Genomic DNA, 12,009 nt, shown 5'->3' with positions numbered 1-12,009 from the left:
AGTCATGGGCGCAAAGTCGAATTTTGGGTGAAAAACCGCGTTTTCATACTCTAAAAATTTCAGACAAGTGTCAGACTTCCAGGCAGGGAGAAACCGCAGGAGGCGTACCGAGGAGGCTTCCAGGAGCCTGGGGAAGATTTTCCAAAAGTGTCCTTGACACTTAGAAATATTTTCAGAAAATCACGATTTTGTGAAAATTGACACGTTTCCCCTACTTCCACGCCAGGGGGGCGTCAATATGTTGTGAGGTACCCCAGGACAGTCGCCTAAATGTGGGTGAAGTTTGCGAGTCACGGGCGCAAAGTCGAATTTTGGGTGAAAAACCGCGTTTTCATGCGCTAAAAATTTCAGACAAGTGTCAGACTTCCAGGCAGGGGGAAACCGCAGGAGGCGTACCGAGGAGGCTTCCAGGAGCCTGGGGAAGATTATCCAAAAGTGTCCTTGACACTTAGAAATATTTTCAGAAAATCACGATTTTGTGAAAATTGACACGTTTCCCCTACTTCCACGCCAGGGGGGCGTCAATATGTTGTGAGGTACCCCAGGACAGTCGCCTAAATGTGGGTGAAGTTTGCGAGTCACGGGCGCAAAGTCGAATTTTGGGTGAAAAACCGCGTTTTCATGCGCTAAAAATTTCAGACAAGTGTCAGACTTCCAGGCAGGGGGAAACCGCAGGAGGCGTACCGAGGAGGCTTCCAGGAGCCTGGGGAAGATTATCCAAAAGTGTCCTTGACACTTAGAAATATTTTCAGAAAATCACGATTTTGTGAAAATTGACACGTTTCCCCTACTTCCACGCCAGGGGGGCGTCAATATGTTGTGAGGTACCCCAGGACAGTCGCCTAAATGTGGGTGAAGTTTGCGAGTCACGGGCGCAAAGTCGAATTTTGGGTGAAAAACCGCGTTTTCATGCGCTAAAAATTTCAGACAAGTGTCAGACTTCCAGGCAGGGGGAAACCGCAGGAGGCGTACCGAGGAGGCTTCCAGGAGCCTGGGGAAGATTATCCAAAAGTGTCCTTGACACTTAGAAATATTTTCAGAAAATCACGATTTTGTGAAAATTGACACGTTTCCCCTACTTCCACGCCAGGGGGGCGTCAATATGTTGTGAGGTACCCCAGGACAGTCGCCTAAATGTGGGTGAAGTTTGCGAGTCACGGGCGCAAAGTCGAATTTTGGGTGAAAAACCGCGTTTTCATGCGCTAAAAATTTCAGACAAGTGTCAGACTTCCAGGCAGGGGGAAACCGCAGGAGGCGTACCGAGGAGGCTTCCAGGAGCCTGGGGAAGATTATCCAAAAGTGTCCTTGACACTTAGAAATATTTTCAGAAAATCACGATTTTGTGAAAATTGACACGTTTCCCCTACTTCCACGCCAGGGGGGCGTCAATATGTTGTGAGGTACCCCAGGACAGTCGCCTAAATGTGGGTGAAGTTTGCGAGTCACGGGCGCAAAGTCGAATTTTGGGTGAAAAACCGCGTTTTCATGCGCTAAAAATTTCAGACAAGTGTCAGACTTCCAGGCAGGGGGAAACCGCAGGAGGCGTACCGAGGAGGCTTCCAGGAGCCTGGGGAAGATTATCCAAAAGTGTCCTTGACACTTAGAAATATTTTCAGAAAATCACGATTTTGTGAAAATTGACACGTTTCCCCTACTTCCACGCCAGGGGGGCGTCAATATGTTGTGAGGTACCCCAGGACAGTCGCCTAAATGTGGGTGAAGTTTGCGAGTCACGGGCGCAAAGTCGAATTTTGGGTGAAAAACCGCGTTTTCATGCGCTAAAAATTTCAGACAAGTGTCAGACTTCCAGGCAGGGGGAAACCGCAGGAGGCGTACCGAGGAGGCTTCCAGGAGCCTGGGGAAGATTATCCAAAAGTGTCCTTGACACTTAGAAATATTTTGAAAAAATCACGATTTTGTGAAAATTGACACGTTTCCCCTACTTCCACGCCAGGGGGGCGTCAATATGTTGTGAGGTACCCCAGGACAGTCGCCCAAATGTGGGTGAAGTTTGCGAGTCATGGGCGCAAAGTCGAATTTTGGGTGAAAAACCGCATTTTCATACTCTAAAAATTTCAGACAAGTGTCAGACTTCCAGGCAGGGAGAAACCGCAGGAGGCGTACCGAGGAGGCTTCCAGGAGCCTGGGGAAGATTATCCAAAAGTGTCCTTGACACTTAGAAATATTTTGAAAAAATCACGATTTTGTGAAAATTGACACGTTTCCCCTACTTCCACGCCAGGGGGGCGTCAATATGTTGTGAGGTACCCCAGGACAGTCGCCCAAATGTGGGTGAAGTTTGCGAGTCATGGGCGCAAAGTCGAATTTTGGGTGAAAAACCGCATTTTCATACTCTAAAAATTTCAGACAAGTGTCAGACTTCCAGGCAGGGAGAAACCGCAGTAGGCGTACCGAGGAGGCTTCCAGGAGCCTGGGGAAGATTTTCCAAAAGTGTCCTTGACACTTAGAAATATTTTGAGAAATTTCCGATTTTGTGAAAAATGACCCCTTTCCCCTACTTCCACCCTAAAGGGGCGTCAATATGTTGTAAAGCACCCCGAGACAGAGACCTAAGCGTGGGCAAAGTTTGGGTCTGATGGGTGGAACACTGAAAAAAACGCGATTTTCCACTTAGAACAAACATAGAACTTTCAGACTTCCAGGCGGGGGGAAAGCTCTGAAGCTGTACCGAGGACACTTCCATGGCCCCCGGATCGATTTTCAAGAACGAGTCCTTGGGACTTTGAAATTTTTCGGCGATGCGTTTTTGGCTTCCGGGAGCCGCAGAACGTTGGGAAATTCGTTCCGCTCGCCGGCTCCAGGTGTTTCGGGCTAGTCCAGGCCCCAGCTACGCCGCCTGGCCGCCAAATTTCGCAAAATCGAAAAAAAAAAAATAGAACCGGAATGAGGAATTTCTGGCCGCCGGATCCGCCGCACAGCTCCAGGAAGTCGGACACTTTTCGGCTTCGCTCCCTTAAAGTGTGGGTCGGTGTTTCGCCATGCAAATACCCACTTTTGCACACCAGCTGCAGGATATAGGAGAGAGGGGTACCTCTCGGGCCCGACTGATTTCCGATGTTTTCGTGGTTCCTCAAGTCGGGTAGGCGGTTTGGCGAGTACCCCCCTGTTTGCATGGAAGTCCGCCCTCGCGTCGACACCAGGCTTCCGCGGCTCCAGGGGGACTCTTGCCGGTCGTCTGCCCCAAGTCAGAGACGCGTTTCCCGGGTCGCCTGAGCCTGAACGGACCCTCCCCAAGCGTGTTCTGGTTCTCCGAGGGTGACGGATGTCAGAAGGGAGGCAGATCTGGAGTCTTCGTCCCGAGGAGGGCTCCAGGAGGGCGGATTGCACCCCCTGACTTGGTCCCCTCAGAGCAGGCTTGGCGTTTCTCTGTGTCGGATGTCTCCCGCTTCCACGCCACCGGGGAGACCTATGAGAGAATCGCACTGTGACCCGGATTCCGTCTCGAGGGCGCCCATAGCGTGTCGGAGAGGGACCTCCAGGACTATCGGGCATGTTTCTTCCCCGTCTCCCCGAGGGGAAGGATGGCAGCGGGTGGGGTTTCTCACCCATGCCCCCCACCGGCTCTTCCTCCGATCGATTTGGCTCAGCGCTCCCGGGTGGGGAGGTGGTGCCGCTCGCTTGGCCCGGGCTTTGGAGCCCGCGTCGGTCTAAGGCGGGCGGTCTCCTTCCTCTTTTACCCCCCCGGGATTCAGGCACGCATCCTTGGGCGTGCACGCCGGCAGTCGCCTCCCGTTCGCAGGACGGTGGCTGCCGTGCAGAGGGGGAGTTTGACCCGAACTGTGGTACGGCAGGGGTCCGACGACCCGCGCGGGCGAATGGCGGGGCGCCCACCCACCTCGGCGTGGGGGCCCGTCGTCCGAATCGCTCCCCGCGCGGGGTAGCACAACGATCTTCTCCGAGGGCGGCCCTTTGACTTCCAGATGCGCAGCTCGCCCGCGGAGGCCCGTGCCGACCCCCACCCAGCGTCCGATGGGCGGCCTCCGCGGTGGGCATCGGCGAGAGCGGCGGCGGTGGGTGGCGCTTCCACGCCACCGCCGAGCTCCGCGTTCTCCAGTCTTTTCCCGAGCCCCTACGATAGTGGGGGGATGACAGACGCGTGGGGAGGCAGGCGGAGTGGGTTCTCACCGCGTGGTGTGCCCGGCCGAACGCCGTTGCCTTCCCCGCTCGTCCGACGTCCTCCGAGGCGGCTCGGAAGGGAGCGCGAGAGGGAGAGAGCGAGAGAGAGAGAGAGAGACCAAGCGGACGCCCCAGAGCGAGAAGGGAGGATGGAAAAGGGAGAGACGAGTGGGGCAAAAAGAGTTTTGGCGAAGGGGAGTACCCGGCGAACTGCCGCCCCGGGCTTCTTCTGTTCTCAACAGCGGAGGCACGGCTTTGGGGGGGAGACGCCGCTCGGTTGGGGCTCCTTTGAGGTTACGGGCAAGAGCCCGGGACGAGGGACTACGCCATAGGGCGACGCCGACACGGCCAGGCCAACTGCGCCCCCCGTGCGACCTCCGCGTCGCTGGCGGGCTCTGCGCCTGAGCCGCGGTGGACCCCGACGGCCAGCCCCCCTCTCCCACTCCTCGCGCCCGTCCGCCGGTGGGTCGAGGACCCCCCGCGGCGGAGGCAGGTCTAAGCCAGACGGAGGCCCCGCATAGGCCCCCCACCGCCCTGGCCCCTCTCCCCAGCAGCGACTCTGTGTGTCGCCCCGGGAGCGGTGGGTCACGAGGCAGGGTGGCCGTGGCGTCCTCCGAAGGCCAGTCACCTACGGCCCTCCCCGTGCAAGGGGTGGTTTTTACAACAGATGCCCTCCGATCGGGAGGCCGGGTCTAAGCCAGATGGTGGCGCCGCATAGGCCCCCCACCGCCCTGGCCCCTCTCCCCAGCAGCGACTCTGTGTGTCGCCCCGGGAGCGGTGGGTCACGAGGCAGGGGAGCCGTGGTGTCCTCCGGAGGCCAGTCACCTCGCCCTCTCCGTGCAAGGTGGGTTTTTTTCCAGACACCCTCCGCATCGGCCGCCTCGCACCGTACAGCGTGCACGATCTCCCCAGTGGCACTGCACTCGCCGTTCAGGCTCCTGTTTTCCTCCGGAAGGTGACGCCCCGGGATGCCCGCCTGCCGGCACGGACGACGAGGAGGATTTCCCTTCCTCCGGGTGCCCTTCCCGCTGCGGGGCTTCCTATCTGGCTTCTCTCCCTCGATTGATTAAGTCCCTGGCCTTTGTACACACTGCCCGTCGCTACTACCGATTGGATGGTTTAGTGAGGTCCTTGGATCGGCCCCGCCGGGTTCGGCCAAGACCCATGGTGGAGAGCCGAGAAGACGATCGAACTTGACTATCTAGAGACAGTAAAAGTCGTAACAAGGTTTCCCTAGATGAACCTGTGGAAGGATCTTTAATGGGCGAGTGAAAAATACCGATGAGGTGCAGATCAGGAGGCCAGCCGCCCGCCAAATCCCCGAAGGGTACCGAACGTGATGGGGGCGGTGGTAGGTCTCTTTCTGCTTCGCCAGGGCGCTCCGCAGGGTGGGGACGGTGAGGGCACGTGAGGACGGCGGGCGACGTCGGGAGGGTGCGGGGAGCCCCTCTCGCTCCGTCGCCCAGGAAAAAGACGCCCGGCCTCGCGCCGACGATTGTTGCCCTGCCGCTGCCTGCCGAGGAAAAATAAGAAGCCCCCCGCGTACGCGAAAGGCCGTCCCGGGTACCATTCTCCTGTGCGCTCACACACCCCTCCCCGGGGTATGTGGGTCTGGGCGGTAGGTTGAGAAGCCTCGAGCCCTCCTTTGTTCTCCTCCCCGCTGGAGGGAGGGACGGGGAGGCCGAGCGCCCGGGCAACAGGGCCGAGATTTGAAAACAACCCTCCAAAGCATCCCAGTCTTTTGCGGCCGGCTGACACGAGAGTGAAAAGGGGGGCGCCTCCGAGTGTCCCCAAACCAGAAAGCGCGACTCTTAACGGTGGATCACTCGGCGCGCGCGTCGAAGAACGCAGCTAGCTGCGAGAATTAAGTGTGAATTGCAGGACACATTGATCATCGACACTTCGAACGCACCTTGCGGCCCCGGGGTGCTCCCGGGGCTATGCCTGTCTGAGGGTTGCCCCTCCATCTATCGCCTCCATGGCGCAGCTGGGGTCCCCTCGCAAGGGTGACAACGAGGGAGGCCTGAGGCTCCGTGCCCTGATGGTCTCTTCTCCTTTATCCCTTACGTCCCCCCAAGGCCAGACTCACCTGCCCTGGGCCCACCTGATGGGGTTTACCATCGTCACTCCCCCCGTTGCGACGTGAAACCCTGTGGCGCAATGAAGGTGAAGGCCGGGGCGCTCCGGCCGAGGTGGGATCCCGCCGCCCGCTCCGGGGGGTTGACACGGCGGGTGCACCATCGGCCCGCCTCTGTCGGGGAGGTGGAGCATGAGTGCGCGATAGGACCCGAAAGATGGTGAGCTATGCCTGGGCAGGACGAAGCCAGAGGAAACTCTGGTGGAGGTCCGCAGCGACCCTGATGTGCAAATTGGTCATCTGGGTATAGGGGCGTTTGTAGATGTGCTTGGCCCGTACGGGGATCGAACCCACGACCTTGGTGTTATTAGCACCACGCTCTAACCAACTGAGCTAAATGGCCATAGGTGTGGTCCCTGGGTATAGGGGCGAAAGACTCACGGAGACCACGGGCAGACGTACAGGGGCCTGATCAACCCCTGGACCGTACGGGCTGCTGTGCCTGCCGCAGGCGAGAAGCGAGAACCCCTTCGGGGCACGGAGACTACAACCGGACGTACGGGGGTCTGACCCACCCCTGGACCGTACGGTCTGCTGGCTGCCGTGCCTGGTGCAGGCGAGAAGCGGGAACCCCTTCGGGGCACGGAGACCACAACCGGACGTACGGGGGTCTGATCAACCCCTGTACCGTACGGGCTGCTGGCTGCCGTGCCGTCCTCAAATTGCTTGGCCTAAACAAAAGTCAATTTTTTGTGACAACAGTGATGACCGTGACATAGCACTGGAGGTGTACCCCAAGACAGTGACCTAAGTGTGGGTGAAGTCTGTGGTTCATGGGCGGAAAGTTGAATTTTGGGTGAAAAACCATACTTTCACACTTTGAAAATTTCAGACATGTGTCAGACTTCCAGGCAGGGGGAAACCGCTGGAGGTGTACCGAGGACACTTCCAGAAGCCTGGGGAAGCTTTTCTGGAAGAGTCCTTGACACTTGGAAAATTTTGGGCAATTTTCTGAGAAAAAAAAAAATCACATTTCCCCTTACCCCCCACCCAAGAGGGGCTTCAATATGTTGCAGAGTACCCCGAAAGGGTCCCCAAAGTGGGAGAAAAGTGAGGCAAGTCAAAGAGGCAAAGATGAATGTACATTTGAATAATTTTATTAATGTCAGATAAAAATTGACATATTCACAAGGGCTTTGTTCTCCTGATTGGGATGAGCCGAATATTCTTGAGACTATACTCCTCAGTAGAATCGGATGACTCGGTATCACTTTCCGTGAGGTCTACCACCTCGTTATCCAATTCACTGGTTGATGCCATTACTGGCGACATAATTTTTGCGTCCTCATGATTTCCTGCGTTGAACACTAGCTCTTGGGCACGGCACATATCGGTCAGGGTCTTCTCCCGGTAAACTCTCTCGGCCACATCGTTTGTATGTGCCAAGTAGCGTGCAAACAAGCGCTTTTCGCAATCTGTGTATTGTGACAAAGTCCATGTCTCGCAAATCCGCCGTACAAGGTGGCTGGTGATGTTTGGGAGGTTGTAGCTACGGAGGAAAGCACATTGTTAGTACTGGTTGCTACTTATGGCTGTGGGTCACTTGACTTGTGGCTACCTTACCTTGAATGGTATCGTCTGAGTCTCATGGATGGATTTTTTATGACCTTCCCGGTACACGTCACGAAAAAGTTTGTGATAATCTTTCGGCCAAAGGTAAAGACCGGTCTGACATATTCCGCATACGCATTGAACCACTGAAAAAGAAAAAAAATATATATATGTTACTCTCCAGTCTGGGGGCACCCCTCCAAAAGGTTTTACATGGGGACAAGAGAGTGTTTTGCTCCCCACAATGAGTGGGGTTGCCTGGGTTCCCTGGCTTTGAGAAAAGCTTACCGATTCCTCTTCCTCTGAAAGTACAAAAGTTGCTACCTGAGAGGTGGAGCACTTGTGAGTCTTCACACCCACAATTGTCTTGCGTCTTCCTTGGTACGTGTGATGGATCCTCTCATTCCACTCTGAAACCTACGATGTGAAAAAAAAAAGGTGGAAAAATATTGAACCGGTTCAGCAAATACCGCTGACCCACAGGGCCCGACGACTTACCGTCATGTTACGAACAACACCTGGTCTTTGGAGATGTTTTAGAATCAGAAGGGCCTCGAGGTACAGTACCACTTCCCGGCGATCTACTTCTGATCCGCCATCTGTCACAGCCTCGATGCTAGCTAGAAATGTTGGCCTTGCCTCCTCCAGTATAATCTGGCAGTCCTTGGGTGACTTTGATGGCTTCATCAATAGATCGTACCTGTGGGGAAAAATAAAGGCAATTAACCAACATCCAAGGTTTGGTAACAATGCGCTGAATATTGGCTCTTTTGAACGGTGTACCTTTTACTTACAGACTCTCGGCAGGCTCCCTTGTACAATGATTTCTGAAGGTCTGTTGTAAAATTCATGAACACTTCGCATGCCTTATAAAGTTGAGGATTCTCTAGTCTCAGTTTGGTAGCCCTCATCTGATACATGGTAAATCTCCGTATATGCTTCAACATTTTGAGGGAGGTCTGGCTCGATAGATGGAGTTTTCCAAGTTGTTGAAAAAAATTATTAACCTGGTTTGGTTTTACGAGGTACTCCAGAGTTACAGATTTTGGGTTCACAAAAAATAGAAACCGTGCTACGTTTGATACCTCCTGTTGACAGTTTGGGACCCCATGGGTAACTGTTAGGTACGAGTGGAACCCCTTTAACATGGGGTGATTCAATGAGTGACGCTTGTACAATCCGGCGGCCTTGGTAGCCGTGCGGTTTTTGTCTTTCCATTCCCTTTTCTGGATACTTAAATTGCTGCCATCCATGACCTCCTCATTGCCTATGCGGTCAGAAATGCTCCCTGTGTGGTCAGGCTCAGGGCACGGGTCTCCCTCCCGACTGTCTACCGGCCGTAAAAGGAAAGGCACATCCATCTCATCCGAATCTAGCTTTGGCGTGGGGCATGGGTCTCCCTCCCGACTGTCTACTGGCCGTAAAAGGAAAGGCACATCCATCTCATCTGAATCTAGCTCTGGCGGGGGGCACGGGTCTCCCTCCAGACTGTCTCCCGGCCGTAAAAGGAAAGGCACATCCATCACATCTGAATCTAGCTCTGGCATGGAGCCTGGGCGGAGCTCCGGATTGTCAGTTGGTACCTGAGCGGGCCCTTCACAGGTCAGTGGTGTGATTTGTGACTCAAACCTAGGCTTGTTTGCTATCAAAAAGCCGCGACCTTCTAAGAAGGCTACAGTCTCCTCCAAGGATTGGAGGGGCTTGAGCTCACTGAATTGGATTGTTGTCCCCTTGTTGGCGATACAGCGAAGTTGATACTTTGCGGAGGCTATGGCGGTTTTTATCTCCGAATCACCGTGTGACCTCAGGCATACCCTTCTCAGATGTGTGGATATATATTTGGTTACCCTGTGGCACACGGGGCATGTAAGTGGTGTCCGTGGGTGCCTGCGGGGGAGACACAAGCAATAAAACCGGTCACCTTGCCAGCAAGTGTACAACTCCACTACAAGGTACATTCATGTGTCTCTACGTGGCCGACAAATGTCTTCTACTCACCGCTCCATTGCGAAGGGTTTCCCGCAGTCAAACAGAGCGTCTCGTAATAGTTTATTAAAGTGCCGTGTTTCTCTGTGTCTTGAACTGTGGCAAATGATTTTCCTCCGCGCGAGTCAGCCACGCAGGTGAAAGACGCCAGCTGAGGTGATTGAAATTAACCGGATGTGTTTTGCCGTACTCTGATATAGGTCACCACGGGGGTTGAGTCAGCCCAGGGGGTGGCACCTCCACGGTCGCTAAACATCCGTAGGGTTGATGATATATCCCTCTGCGGATTTTTCCGCTGCGGATTTGATAAATCCGCAGTGCTAAACCGCTGCGGATTTATGGCGAATTTACCGCGTTTTTTTCTGCGCATTTCACTGCGGTTTTACAACTGCGATTTTCTATTGGAGCAGTTGTAAAACCGCTGCGGAATCCGCACAAAGAAGTGACATGCTGCGGAATGTAAACCGCTGCGTTTCCGTGCAGTTTTTCCGCAGCATGTGTACAGCGATTTTTGTTTCCCGTAGGTTTACATTGAACTGTAAACTCATGGGAAACTGCTGCGGATCCGCAGCGTTTTCCGCAGCGTGTGCACATACCTTTAGAATTAGGCCATGTGCACACGGTGCGGATTTGGCTGCGGATCCGCAGCAGTGTTCCATCAGGTTTACAGTACCATGTAAACATATGAAAAACCAAATCCGCTGTGCCCATGGTGCGGAAAATACCGCGCGGAAACGCTGCGTTGTATTTTCCGCAGCATGTCAATTCTTTGTGCGGATTCCGCAGCGTTTTACACCTGTTCCTCAATAGGAATCCGCAGGTGAAATCCGCACAAAAAACACTGGAAATCCGTGGAAAATCCGCAGGTAAAACGCAGTGCCTTTTACCCGTGGATTTTTCAAAAATGGTGCGGAAATATCTCACACGAATCCGCAACGTGGGCACATAGCCTTAGGGTTAGGGTTGGAATTAGGGTTGTGGTTAGGGTTAGGGGTGTGTTGGGGTTAGGGTTGTGGTTAGGGGTGTGTTGCGGTTAGGGTTGTGATTAGGGTTATGGCTACAGTTGGGATTAGAGTTAGGGGTGTGTTGGGGTTAGTGTTGGAGGTAGAATTGAGGGGTTACCACTGTTTAGGCACATCAGGGGTCTCCAAACGCAACATGGCGCCACCATTGATTCCAGCCAATCTCGTATTCAAAAAGTCAAATGGTGCTCCCTCACTTCCGAGCCCTGACGTGTGCCCAAACAGTGGTTTACCCCCACATATGGGGTACCAGCATACTCAGGACAAACTGCGCAACAATTACTGGGGTCCAATTTCTCCTGTTACCCTTGTGAATCTAAAAAAATGCTTGCTAAAACATAATTTTTGAGGAAAGAAAAATGATTTTTTATTTTCACGGCTCTGCGTTGTAAACGTCTGTGAAGCACTTGGGGGTTCAAAGTGCTCACCACATATCTAGATAAGTTCCTTGGGGGGTCTAGTTTCTAAAATGGGGTCACTTGTGGGGGTTTCTACTGTTCAGGCACACCAGGGGCTCTGCAAACGCAACGTGACACCCGCAGACCATTCCATCAAAGTCTGCATTTCAAAAGTCACTACTTCCCTTCTGAGCCCCGACGTGTACCCAAACAGTGGTTTACCCCCACTCATGGGGTATCAGCGTACTCAGGAGAAACTGGACAACAACTTTTGGGGTCCAATTTCTCCTGTAACCCTTAGGAAAATAAAAAATTCTGGGCTAAATAATTATTTTTGAGGAAAGAAAACGTATTTATTATTTTCACGGCTCTGCATTATAAACTTCTATGAAGCACTTGGGGGTTCAAAGTGCTCACCACACATCTAGATAAGTTCCTTTCAGGGTCTAGTTTCCAAAATGGGGTCACTTGTGGGGGGTTTCTACTGTTTAGGCACATCAGGGGCTCTGCAAACGCAACGTGACGCCCGCAGAGCATTCCATCAAAGTCTGCATTTCAAAACGTCACTACTTCAATTCCAAGCCCCGGCATGTGCCCAAACAGTAGTTTACCCCCACATATGGGGTATCACCGTACTCAGGAGAAACTGGACAACAAATATTGGGGTCAAATTTCTCCTGTTACCCTTGGGAAAATAAAAAATTCTGGGCTAAATAATTATTTTTGAGGAAAGAAAACGTATTTATTATTTCCACGGCTCTGCATTATAAACTTCTAT

At 53.6% G+C, this 12,009-nt stretch overlaps 1 non-coding gene across 1 annotated transcript; it reads left to right on the top strand.

The window, feature by feature from the left end:
* Window positions 1-5,943: 5,943 nt before the first annotated feature.
* On the top strand, window positions 5,944-6,095 carry LOC138640053 (5.8S ribosomal RNA). Its single transcript, XR_011313574.1, has one exon. It is a non-coding gene; the product is annotated as a 5.8S ribosomal RNA (ribosomal RNA).
* The last annotated feature ends 5,914 nt before the right edge of the window (window positions 6,096-12,009 follow it).

The sequence above is a fragment of the Ranitomeya imitator genome, chromosome 5 (genome assembly GCF_032444005.1).
Source record: "Ranitomeya imitator isolate aRanImi1 chromosome 5, aRanImi1.pri, whole genome shotgun sequence".
NCBI classification, from domain to species: domain Eukaryota; kingdom Metazoa; phylum Chordata; class Amphibia; order Anura; family Dendrobatidae; genus Ranitomeya; species Ranitomeya imitator.
The sequence above is the reverse complement of the archived record's forward strand: the minus strand, read 5'-3'. Positions and strand labels throughout refer to the sequence as shown.